The 12901-nt window shown below is 45.4% G+C and overlaps 1 protein-coding gene across 3 annotated transcripts in view; it reads right to left on the reverse strand.

Annotated features, from left to right (window-relative positions):
* LOC146859510 (CD5 antigen-like) overlaps positions 1–12175 on the reverse strand; it is a 956076-nt gene extending 943901 nt beyond the window's left edge. The window contains exon 1 of one of the 3 annotated variants that reach the window (XM_085650220.1): positions 12063–12175. The gene's annotated coding sequence lies outside the window, so the exon portion shown is untranslated. Of the gene's footprint in view, positions 1–12040 lie in introns of all 3 variants that reach the window. The other 2 variants (XM_085650222.1, XM_085650223.1) reach the window with 2 other exon arrangements.
* Positions 12176–12901: the final 726 nt, after the last annotated feature.

The following is a 12901-nucleotide window of genomic DNA, read 5'->3' on the forward strand; positions in this document are numbered from 1 at the left end:
GTACTTCGGCACTGTTGAGTGGACGTACCTATTTATGGAATTGGAAAGGATGGGCTTCGGCCCCAAGTTCATCTCATGGGTACATCTTATGTATACTGATCCCCTAGCCTGAGTGGGTGTGAACGCTAAAACTCCTGGGAGTTCCCCCTACAGCGAGGGACCAAACAAGGCTTCCCTCTCTCGCCGCTACTGTTCGCCTTGATCTTCGAATCATTCGCAGCATCGGTCTGTATGGACCCTCCGATATGTGGCTTGTACTGGGCAGAGGAATGGGAAGACTGCGTGTCTCTCTATGTAGATACTTTGCTATATGTAGTGGCTCCACAACTCTCCATCTATAGAATATTGGATGTATTCACTGCCTTTGGAAAATATTCAGGATTTATCAGAAATTGGTTGAAATCAACAATGTATGCTCTCTACTATGGGGCCCCAGCTTTGCCTCTGGGCTGTGTGGAACGTGTACAATTTCATGGTTTTTTCTACCTGGGTATCTATGTCACCACTAACTCCTATTTATTTAACGTCAACAATCTGGAAAAACCAATACAGATAAGTGGCATCCAGCATTGGAGGTCTCTTTCACTTTCCCTGCTGAGATGAGTGGCCCTGTTCAAAAAGAATGGTATTACCTCACTTTCTCTGTGTTGCACAATACACCATTCCCAGTCCCCGCCACTTACTTTAAATCCATAGAGAGCTTTGTTATGGAATGGGAGCGCCCCTCCCATAGAACCAAACAAACTAACAATTGACTGGAATGATGGTTGCATAGCTTTACCAGATATACAACAGTAGTATTGGGTGGCACAACTGGCTATCAGAGCATCAGTGGGTGCATCGACCCGCTGCCGATCCAGCTTATTGCATGAATCACTTTATTTTATCACCAGGGGCTACTTGCGAGCATTATATACCTCGCCAAAACACTTATCCCATACGAGACCCTCACCATTTATGGTCCAACTTAAGAAACTTGGTTGGGGACACAGGATTACTCAGTCTTCACCACTGTGGAACACGGTGCAGTCTTGCCGTTCTCTAACCTGCAGAGGCAGTATGATCTCGTGGTGTGACGGAAACCTTTCACTGTCTGCCGAACCGACATGCCCTACAGACAGCAATCCCTAGGGAGGGAGATCATCTGCAATTATCACCACTAGAAGATAGAATATTATACGAGCATATGAGCCAGAAAGCAATCTCCCTGATGTACAGAAAATTGAATAATAACTCCCCAGACATGCTCTTTGAACTAAGAAATCATTAAGAGTCAGACCTGGGGGAGCGCACAGATGAAGATTAGTTAGAAACCTTAGCCTCACTGAAAGAGGTGGCAATCAAAGCAAGGTTGTGATTAGCTCAACCCAAAATACTGGACAGAGCCTATTTGTCCTGTAACAAAATGGTCAAGATGGGTGGAAGACCCGACCCGGCCTGTCTCCAAAGTGCAGATGGGAAAGTACCTTTTTCCACATAATTTGGGAGCGTGGGAGTGATTCATGTCTTTTGGGAATCAGTAGTGGCGTGTATGCATGATATCTGTGGTGGTGACTTGATCCTCTCATCTAAATGGTGTCTCCTAAATTTGTGTGAGGGGACAGAACAAAATATAGCCTGTTTGTGGGGGACATCCCCCACACCTTTCCTTAGACACTTGAAACGAGATTTGGACTGGTGCATGGTGGCAGAGAGGATAATATATAAGGGTTGGGATTGCCCCCGCAAATGGGAGACGATTTGGGGCCAGTGGAATGTTTACAGAGGTAGTCCATGCATTGCTTTCATAGTAATGTATTCAGAAGTCGATATGATCAGAAATATTACAATTCATGTATGTCAGGATAAAGAGATACAGTGAGGCCAAGATTTTTCTCTCTGGAGCTGTATCTTGATACATATATTGGATGGAATTACTGCAGCTGGTGTGATATATCGATCTACTTGATTTGTCAATGTACCCAATAAAAGATCTTATAAAAAAATAGGCAATCTTTAACATGTAGAGACACTATTATAACAATTTACTGTTACAGCTAGTGTGTCACGTAACGCGAACCACCATAACCTATGTATCTTTAATATTAGAACTGTATGCATTTGTACATTAATAATACTAGTTTTACTAATGATTCAGTGGGTGACTGTGTACAACATTGTACCTTTGGTCTTTTATAATGGTTAGCCTGATGTGAAGATCCTTCTTTTATACTCCCTTATATATTGCAGAACACTTACCCAACTGGGGCCAAGCCAATACCTGCCCCATTCACTAAGGATGAGACAATGTCGGCCTTACTGACCCTGAAATAGGGCAAAGTCTCTGATCCTGACAAGATCTATTCTAAGCAAAATCTTTATAGGCTTTTAGAATGGATGGAGGACAATACGATCATGTCACCTTACCAGACAGGTTTTAGGGCAAGAGCATTGGACTTAGTCCCTAGGGGGATGCTCTGGGACACCCTTAGGAAGCAAGGTGTTCCTCCAGATCTCCTAATCCAAATGATACAGCTCTATCTTTACAACTTTGCCCAACTAAGCTGGGTACCAGAGGAGGAATTAACTGATCGCATCTGAATTAGAAAGCGTGTTAGACATGGCTATTTGCTTGTGCCCACACTTTTCTCACTGTATGTGATCAATGTCATAGGTATTTTCTCAGAGTATATTAATGATTCCTCTAAGCTAGATGGGGCCCCATTACCTGCTCTTTCATTAGCAGATGATAGCCTTCTCATATTTCGAATCTCAAAGGGCCTGCATTCACTCTTTGATACATGTAACATATACTGTGAAGGTAAGGGCTTGGTAATTAATGCAAAAGGACCAAGTACATGATAATTTGACCCCTTAATTCTTTTGGGAGTTATTTATGTCTGTCGCAGAGGAGTCTTGAATGAGTCACTAAATTTGAATATCTTGGTGTAATGATTGATAGGTGGCTATCATGGACTCCACATATCCAAAAGCGTAGAGTCGTTCTTCAACATGGCCTACTGCTGATTAAGTTTAGCCACTGCGCTATGTCATCCAGAGCCATTTCTCAAGCCATTGAGGTGTGCTAGTTTAAGGCACGGGCAGCACCCTTCCATGGCTCAGAGCTCTGGGGAACAGAGAATGTTGGAAAATTGTCATTAGGTGAAAACTTCATTAGGTCACTTTTAGACCTTTCCAAAAGAACACCTCTGGTACCACAGGTCCATGAACTAGCTGTCAGAAGAGTAGAGCATCTTGCATCTCTCAAACCTCTCCTTTATTGGGACTGTACCAGAGCTAGCCCCTTATAGAGAGAGATTGAAGGAACTTTTGAAGATTGATACCGACCATACTTTCCCGTGGGTCTGATAAGTCGAGGCTTGGCTAACCAAGTTAGGTTTAAGATCCTTTTGGTCTAGCCCTGATTATCTGTCCATGTTATCTAAAAAGTGACTATAGATTATTTTTTGGGATTACTCCTTGACTACTCTACACCAAATACAAGGCTGGAAAGACTATCAGTGCAATCTTTGGATATCACACCTAGTCCACAATTCGAAATGTGCAATTCAGGCACAGTTGGCTAAGTCATTCTATCTAAAATTCCGCTATGGCATCCTAGATCTTGGAGCTCACAGGATGAAATGAAAAAATGTTAACGGTGAACCTGGAGATTATTGGTATATCATGTACCATCTGAAAACTAAAGAAAATTTAGCACATGTACTGTTTTGCTGACCTGCTTAGACAAGGCCAAGAAAGAATTGGAAACATCCCTTATGCCTTTGCTCAGGCTCAAAGCAATACCACGAAGCCCTAAAAGATTTGTCGAGTGACACCTCCCCTCTAGTAGTGTCTAGGTACGCAGCTATCTATTTGCAGTGGGGATCCTACAGAGGAAGAGGGGCCTGAACTTATCACATCTTGCTTTATGATAATGCAGATACCACAAATTGGAACTGATTTGCTATGATTTATAAGGGTGAGATAAAAGAGTCCCGCACCAATATATAACACTCAGTGTGATCAGTTCATTTTTATTTAGACCCTGATAGAGGGGGTGGGATCGAATGGATATGTCATCCAGACGGCCCCCTGGGAAGATGCTCTATTAATTATTATGCCTAGCTTTCATGGGGGGTCCTCGTGACTGCACAGGCAAACCTATGACTTATGGTGCTATATACTGACTGTTTATCATTAATTAAATATCCAGTCCCTAACTGCTATGAAACCGCTTCCTAAAGGTTTATAACCTCAGTCTGTAAAACTATGTAAGATGAATCACTTGTTCTAATGCTCTATCATGATGAATGATTTGTATCATGTTTTAGGAGCATTCCTAATAATTGTGATTTTAAGTGCTTTACTTTAAAGGAAAATTATCAGAAAAAAACAAACCTAACTTGGTGCTAATGGTTAGTAAATGTGCAGACTGCTTTAAGCTGCTATGTGCACTGACAGTGCTAACACATACAATCTACAAGTATCACACCTCCTGAGTATGCAACAGTTTAGACTATCATACAATCTGGTGTGCTGCAATGCAACAATTAAATTGCTTTGTCCATCCTTCCAACCGTAAGGAACAACAAACGGAAGGTTGTATGGCAACAGAGTTCATGAGCAATGATGTACATTAGAAATGAGCTGCAAAAAAGAAAAATAGTCCCAATAGCCATACAAATGTAATGAGACAGTCTCTGACCCTACCATAACTCTTTTGGTTCATAAATCAAAAACATCTCTAAGACCCTTCTTCTGAAGAGAGAGGCCCAGTCATCACAATGGGGCTGGTAGCAAAAGTTACTGGTGCATCAGGATTAAAAAAATGAGTATTTTGCTCAGTGTCTTTAGGTGTATTAGTAATGGACAAAAAGATAAGCCATTTGGTACAGAAACAATGACCCCTGATTTTAGTTCCCTCAAATCCTAAAAACACTCCCTATGTTACTATCACTTTCCATATTGGTAACTATATGAGTAGGACATGCCAGGGAGAAATCCATCCTTCTCCTAATGAGGTCTATATATGGCTTAAATTATCTCTGACAGGCCAATCTGTATAGTCTACTTTCTTATAGGCAGAATCATAAATAAGTTTTTTTGGACATGTATCTCTGACCCATTAAAAAGATTCCCATATCATCCTACTTCCTAAAAAAAAATATGCCTATTGCACGAGTCACATCTAAAACTCACCGGCTCAATATTCCATATTTACTTAAAACTGGTTTAAAAATTTCCCACAATCCCTTAAAGAAACATGCAGTCCAATAGCAAATGCTTATTGTTAGAATTAATGTGTATTCCACAGTCATATAAAACATCATTAGTCTTTAATCTCTTAGCCTTGGCTGCCCGTAGATGCATGGGGTTTACCCCCATTAAAAACCGCAGCAGCTCCTGCCTCATAACAGGTTTGGCCAATTCGAATAAATTAGGGAATACCATATTATTTTGCCATGAAGCCCAATAAACTGCAGTTGATTTTTTTGTTAAAATACACTTAGGTGCCGATTACGATCCGGTAAAAAAAATCCCCATACGACTCGTATCCGGTCTTTTTACCGCACGAATCGTACAAGTGCCGTACAAACTGGCAATCACGATTCGAATGGTAAAAAGCCCATACGAGTCGCATTGGGAATAATTCCCCACATGTCCTCGGGTCGGAAAAAGTGTCCGACACGTCCTCGGACGATTTACCGTACAAACGTGAAAAGCGAAGTCCGACCGGGGAATCACGATCCGTCCCGGGCGTCCGAATGTACAACCGTATGGTTAAAAGACCGTCCGCACCGAACTCCTATAGCAACCATGGAGACGTCCAAACAGGTGCCCGGTACACGCCGTACCCCCCCCCAGCCCCTGCATGTACGTGCCGTACCCCCCCCAGCCCCCGCATGTACACGCCGTACCCCCGTGTATGTACACCCGAGTACGTGTCGAACCCCCCGTGTATGTACACCCGAGTACGTTCGAGTCGTACCCCCACCCGTGTATGTACGGTGCGTACCCCCAGCGCATAGCGCTGGGGTACGCACCGTACATACACGGGTGGGGGTATGACTCGAACGTACTCGGGTGTACATACACGGGGGGGTTCGACACGTACAGTTCGACATGTACTCGGGTGTACATACACGGGGGGGTTCGACACGTACAGTTCGACACGTACTCGGGTGTACATACACGGGGGGGTACGGCGCGTACATGCGGGGGCATGCGGGGGCTGGGGGGGTACGGCACGTACATGCGGGGGCTGGGGGGGTACGGCGCGTACATGCGGGGGCTGGGGGGGTACAGCGTGTACATGCGGGGGCTGGGGGGGTACGGCGCATACATGCGGGGGCTGGGGGGGGTACGGCGCTTACCGGGCCACCTACTCTTGTCGTTTCGCGCCGTACTTCGCATTTCCGGCACTTTTTGGGTGCCGTAAAAATATTGCCGTCCGGACTGCTGTCGGTTCAAATCGTAATTCCTGGGTCGTGAAACGCTGCCTGGAAGCGTCCCGACGTCACGTCGCAGCATTCCCGGATCACATTTGTATGCATATTTTCGTCGGTCGGTGTTTTTTACGATTCGTACGGAAATGGTGTTTCCGTGCGAATCGTAATTCCATGTTTGTACTGTTTTACAACCGGGTACGAGTCGGACGGAGAATAAGCTCCGACCGACGGTTCGTACCCGGTTTTTACCGGATCGTAATCGGCACCTTAATATCACTCTTTCTTTAAATGTGTGCCATTTGTACCCGCATGACTTTTTTGGAACCATGAAACGGAATATCACAACTGGGAGAGCCAAATAAATATCTCTCTTTCAGTGGAAACAAGAGCTTCCTTAGACTCGCAGCCAAGTTCTTCTCACTTCTTAAAATGTCATTGTTGCAGAACTGGGATATCTTGAGCTCATTAGACAGCTTATCCCAAAAGGTGAGGACAGCCCTCTCCAAAGGACATAATCAAGAAGTAATTCCTAACTCCAGCCTTAGTGTCTGTCCTATTGTTGGTTTACCATATTGAACTCCTCACTGAAACAGTAATTCGGCACCATAAAACCCTTTTGACTACACCATTGTGGTGAAAGCAGTTATAACTAGTGACAAATTAAGACCATCATACTCCTTCCTAAATTTGTCAATCCCACATATGGTAAGCATAGCACTGGTTTTAAATCCCTCACAATGTGTTTTTCATTTTAAGTTGGATGTAAAATAAATACCCAAATATCTGGATAGGCACTAAAGACCATTTGAGCAAATACTAACATTTAGGTTTTTCCATGTTATCCACTAGCTTCTTTGACTTACAGTACTCGTGATAAAAATCTAACTTCCGATGGAGCCCACGCTGAATCATATCTGTTATACCTAAATCGTCCCCATATAGCAGACATGATATATGGAGCCCTCCAATCTTGAGGGGAAATACGGCAGATTATTTTAAAACATTTGGCAGGCCTTTTAAATATAATGCAAAGAGGGTTGGAGCCAGCACACAGCCTTGTCTTATGCTATTTCCTATCCTGATCTTATCGAATAGAGTACAAACCTTCTCTAATTCCACAAAGCCAAAATTTCCCTGATGGAGTTCTTTAAGTATACATAATGATCCACAAGGCATCCCTATCTTCTTCAAGTCCGCCCGAAGTATCTCATGATTCACCTAATCAAAGGGTGCCTAAAAATATACAGAACAGCAAAAAAGATGTTCTTTCAAATCAATTGCCTCCCTTGCTATGTCAAAAGAGTGAACACATTTAAATACACCTTTGTCTATGGATATCAATCCTTCATCATCAGTGCAGTCTTCCAAGATTTTTAAGAATAATTTATTTAAGACTTTTTCCCCACATCCATTTAACTTATCATCCTATAATCCTTTGAATAAAGGTTGGGACCCTTTTTTATGAATGGTTCAGAATAGATATGTAGGAAAGAAGGATCTTTCTGGCATAGAGACCCCCACTTTTTCCCTGTTGTCAATGTGCTTTGCTTGTAGTTCACTGGGATCCTGTTAACCAAGACCCCAGTGGCATTGCTCTCTCCTCTAAATTATACGGTCAGTACTTTGTACATCCCACAATTGGCATACTGGGGTACCATTTTAAGTCCCTAGTATATAATACTGAGGTACCTAGGGCAACGGTATACCAGGGGTCTCCCATGTGTCTGCAGAGCTGCAATTGCAGTCTGTGTGAAATTGAACTTACACCTTCATTTTTGATATAAGGTTTCCTTTATATGTCGGTCACAACCCTGTTTAAATATAAGGAACTCATTTCAAGAAAATGCTTATCATTGTTGCAAGTATCTGATTTTTTGCAATGACTCTCCCATGAGCCTGAAAAGAAGAAGAATATAATCAAAATGTCTAAATTAATTAATTTATCTAACACATTTTAAGGAAGTAGCCCGGGAAGTGTATTGATTAATAGTCACTTCAGCTGAAATTAGTAATATATTTATTTGTAAATACAGATATCTTTATCAAAAAGCAAACTCACAAACCAAAAAATATATTTATAATGCTTACGCAATAATTGAAGAATAGAAAATAAGTGACATTTTTTACCCCAGATTTACCAAGTCACAGGGTTGGCTTCACGACCCCCTGCTAGCCTGGGCCAACGTGAGCCTCAATGACACCATCAAGACCATGAGCACTATCCACTCCGGCTCCCCGTCAGACCCACTCCCGCACCACATCTTCAACAAAGCCAGCAGCTCCATCGCACCCCACTTGCGCAACGTCATCAACCTCTCCCTCGAGTCCGCGACCTTCCCAGAGAGCTGGAAACACGCCGAGATCAACGTCCTACTCAAAAAACCAAAGGCGGACCCTAGAGACCTCAACAACTTCCGGCCCATCTCTCTACTTCTGTTCCCGGCCAAAGTCATCGAGAAGATCGTCAACAGACAGCTAACCTGATACCTTGAAGAAAACAGAATCCTGGACCCTTCCCAGTCAGGGTTCCACAGCAACCACAGCACCGAGACTGCCCTCATCGCTACCACCGACAACGACATCAGAACCCTGCTGGACAACGGTGAGACTGTGGCCCTCATCCTCCTGGACCTCTCCGCCGCATTCAACACCGCCTGCCACCACACACTACGTGCACACCTTCACTCCGTAGGGATCCAAGACAAGGCTCTGGAAAGGACCACCTCCTTCCTCTCTGGCAGAACCAAGAGCGTCTGCCTCCCCCATTCCGATCCGAAGCCTCTGAGATCATCTGCGGCATACCCCAGGGATCTTCCCTCAGCCTGACACTGTTCAACATCTACAAGGCCCCGCTCACACACGTCGTGTGACAGCATGACCTCAACATAATCTCCTACGCCGACGACACTCAACTGATCCTCTCCCTCACCCAGGACCCCATCACCGCCAAATCCAACCTTCACGAAGGAATGAAGGCCTTCACGGACTGGATGAGGTTCAGCCGACTGAAGCTGAACACGGACAAGATAGAGGTCCTCATCCTCGGCTCCAACCCCTCAGCCTGGGATGACTCCTGGTGGCCAACGGCACTGGGGGCACCCCCGACACCCACAGACCATGCACGCAACCTGGGAATTATCCTCGACTCAACGCTCTCTATGACCAAGCAAATCAATGCTGTCTCTGCCTCCTGCTTCAACACCATTCGCATGCTCCACAAGATATACAGGTGGATCCCGACAGACACAAGAAGAACAGTCACCCAGGCCCTCGTCAGCAGCATACTTGACTATGGAAAAGCCCTCTATGCGGGAGCTCCGACCAAGGTCATCAAACATCTGCAACACATCCAAAACGCCTCTGCACGACTGATTCTCAAGGTACCATGCCACAGCCACATCACCCCACCTGAGAAACCTGCACTGTCTCCCCATCAACAAGAGGATATCCTTCAAGCTCCTCATCCACGCACACAAGGCACTCCACAAGACACTCCACAAGACCGCCCCAGCCTACCTCAACGGATGACTCTCCTTCCACATCCCCAGCCGCTAACTCCGCTCCGCCGGCCTTGCACTCACCACCGTCCCTCGCATCCGTAGAACATCCACTGGCAGGAGATCCTTCTCTCACCTCGGCGCCAAGACCTGGAACACCCTCCCACTGAGCCTATGACAGACCCAAGACCCTAGACCTTCAGGAGGCTACTCCAGACCTGGCTGTTCGACCAGTAGTGCCCCCCCTCCCAGCGCCTTGAGACCCTCCCGGGTATGTAGTGCGCTCTTCAAATGATTGATTGATTGATTGACTCGACTTTCCTCTCCTTACCATTATACAATCCCCCTGCTACTCACCCGCCCTCCTCCAAAACCTCTCAAGTGAATCCCCAGAATCTCATCATCACCTTTGCACCCTAGTGAACATCCATCCCCATCTCTCATTGCCTGCAAAAGAACAATCCTGACTTCAATACAGGCACCGTTGCTCCATGGTGCAAGCGTGCCTGCGTTGGTGCCGGGCTGCAGATTGTGTGCCAGTGCAACCTGTAATACAGGCACCGTTGCTCCATGGTGCAAGCGTGCCTGCGTTGGTGCTGGGCTGCAGATTGTGTGCCAGTGCAGCCTGTAAAACAGGCACCATTGCTCCATGGTGCAAGCGAGCCTGCGTTGGTGCTAGGCTGCAGATTGTGTGCCAGTGCAGCCTGTAACACAGGCACCGTTGCTCCATGGTGCACGCGTGCCTGCGTTGGTGCTGGGCTGCAGATTGTGGGCCAGTGCAGGCACCGTTGCTCCATGGTGCAAGCGTGCCTGCGTTGGTGCTAGGCTGCAGATTGCGTGCCAGTGCAGCCTGTAATACAGGCACCGTTGCTCCATGGTGCAAGCGTGCCTGCGTTGGTGCCGGGCTGCAGATTGTGTGCCAGTGTAGCCTGTCATACAGGCACCGTTGCTCCATGGTGCAAGCGTGCCTGCGTTGGTGCCGGGCTGCAGATTGTGTGCCAGTGTAGCCTGTAATACAGGCACCGTTGCTCCATGGTGCAAGCGTGCCTGCGTTGGTGCTAGGCTGCAGATTGTGTGCCAGTGCAGGCAGAGAGCGGCAATGCACCATATCTTGATAGATATGTCACTTTTCTGCCCTCTCAATTTTAATCAGCACTGCAACTTGCCTTGCTGCATTGTGTGAACATCTGTCCTTCTGGGTGGAGCTTCAGGTGGACATTTGACCAATACTGCTTTGGGTGTTTGCACGTTATGTTGGACAATCACCCACATCTGCACTAGCACAGCAACACAACAAATAATAGCACCTGAAACCAAATTAAAAACCTGAAGAAACCAAACATTTCATTTATGATTTCAAACTGTGACACACTCCCTGGTCCTGTCCTCTCCCAGATTGACTATATACATTTTTTTTCTCCAGAGTTTTATATAGTGCAAACTTGACCCAAAGGTATGAGAGCACTTTACAAGAGCACCAGTAAATTACACAAGGACAGGATTTTTTTTTTTTTAGGCACAGGGAGTTTAAGTGATTTGCCCAGAATCACAGGATCTTGAGAGTCGTTGCTGAGACCAGAACTTGGTTCCTCAGATTTGAGCTTGACCGCCCTAGCCGTTAGGCCACATCCTCTCCCCAAATCAATGTGGGGAGACTATGGAAACTCACTTCTGGCCATCACCACCAAGGTGGCTTTTCTGCAATGAAGCTGCCACTCAATGCCTCAATGAGACTGGCAAATGGAAGGAAAAGGTCTGGGTTCATTAATAAAGCACCCTGCTGCACAAGCCATGCTTAATGAAATTAAAAAGAAACACAGGACTATCTCTGAGGTGCTGTGGGAAACCATCTACTCTCTGTGAATCTAAACCCAAACCTAAAGAGATTAGTGGAGCGCAGTGCACTTGTAAATATGTGAATGTAATATCATGACACAGGCCCTGATTAATGTACACAACTGTATAGTTTTCAGGTCCCAGATTAATGTACATTGCTATGTTGCTAGTCAGCTGGGTTCAAGCCTCATTAACACGGCTGCGCATAAAATGCACAAGAGATTCAACTCCCTGCTTGGCAAAGAATGAACATAGAATTGAGAAATGACCTCTGACCTGTGATATCTAGGCTGCTTACCTCTGGGACAGTCACAAATGCCTTGTGTGAGTGATGGTTCGGTCGATGCTGCCCTGGGAGAGCTCCTCCTGTGTTCACTGTGAACTTACTTCAGTTTACTGAAGGAGTACATCATACCTTAAGGAGGGAACACCCCCCCCTACAGCTCTGACACTTGGAGGGCGGGGCCATCATGGGACAGACAGAACAAACACGAGCCTTCCAACACCTTGTTCTTCCTCCAATATCTTTTCAACGTTTGCGTAACAGGACGTGGATTGACTCCAGCAGCCTTTATTTACTTTGCATCATCTCCAGGGCACCCATCCCTCAGGGTTAATAACACGTGACAGCCGCGCTGAGCACTGTGCGACTTAAAAACAAATCAAAAAAATGGTGGAAGCAAAAAAGGCCTGAGTTGTGAAATGTTACCTTCTCTAGAAACAGCAGCTCCCCAGCTGGTCTGTCTCCCACCATCAATCCCATAGGAAAAGGCCAACACCCAGCCAGTGGTGCCACCTATGACCCTGTTTCTTGCAACTCCTGCCAGAAACTTTGTGACCCGTGCCTTAGAGATCACAAAGACAACACCACCAAACAAGCATTTGCAATACAATAGGTCTCGCATGTGCGAGAGTTAGAGCTATTGACGTTGTAAATGTAAATGCTTTTACTTCTCTGTTTTGGAGTGAAGTAGATGCATGTGGAATGCAGTAGAAAGGTGTGCAGTGGAATTATATGGATAGTAATTATCCATGCAGCCCCCAAATTGGCCATACAAGAGTAAAAATGTTAAAATTATTGTTACGCAATAATAAAACTCATAAAACATAAAACAGAAACTAACATTATTATACATT

Source organism: Triturus cristatus, chromosome 3_2 (assembly GCF_964204655.1).
Source record: "Triturus cristatus chromosome 3_2, aTriCri1.1, whole genome shotgun sequence".
NCBI classification, from domain to species: domain Eukaryota; kingdom Metazoa; phylum Chordata; class Amphibia; order Caudata; family Salamandridae; genus Triturus; species Triturus cristatus.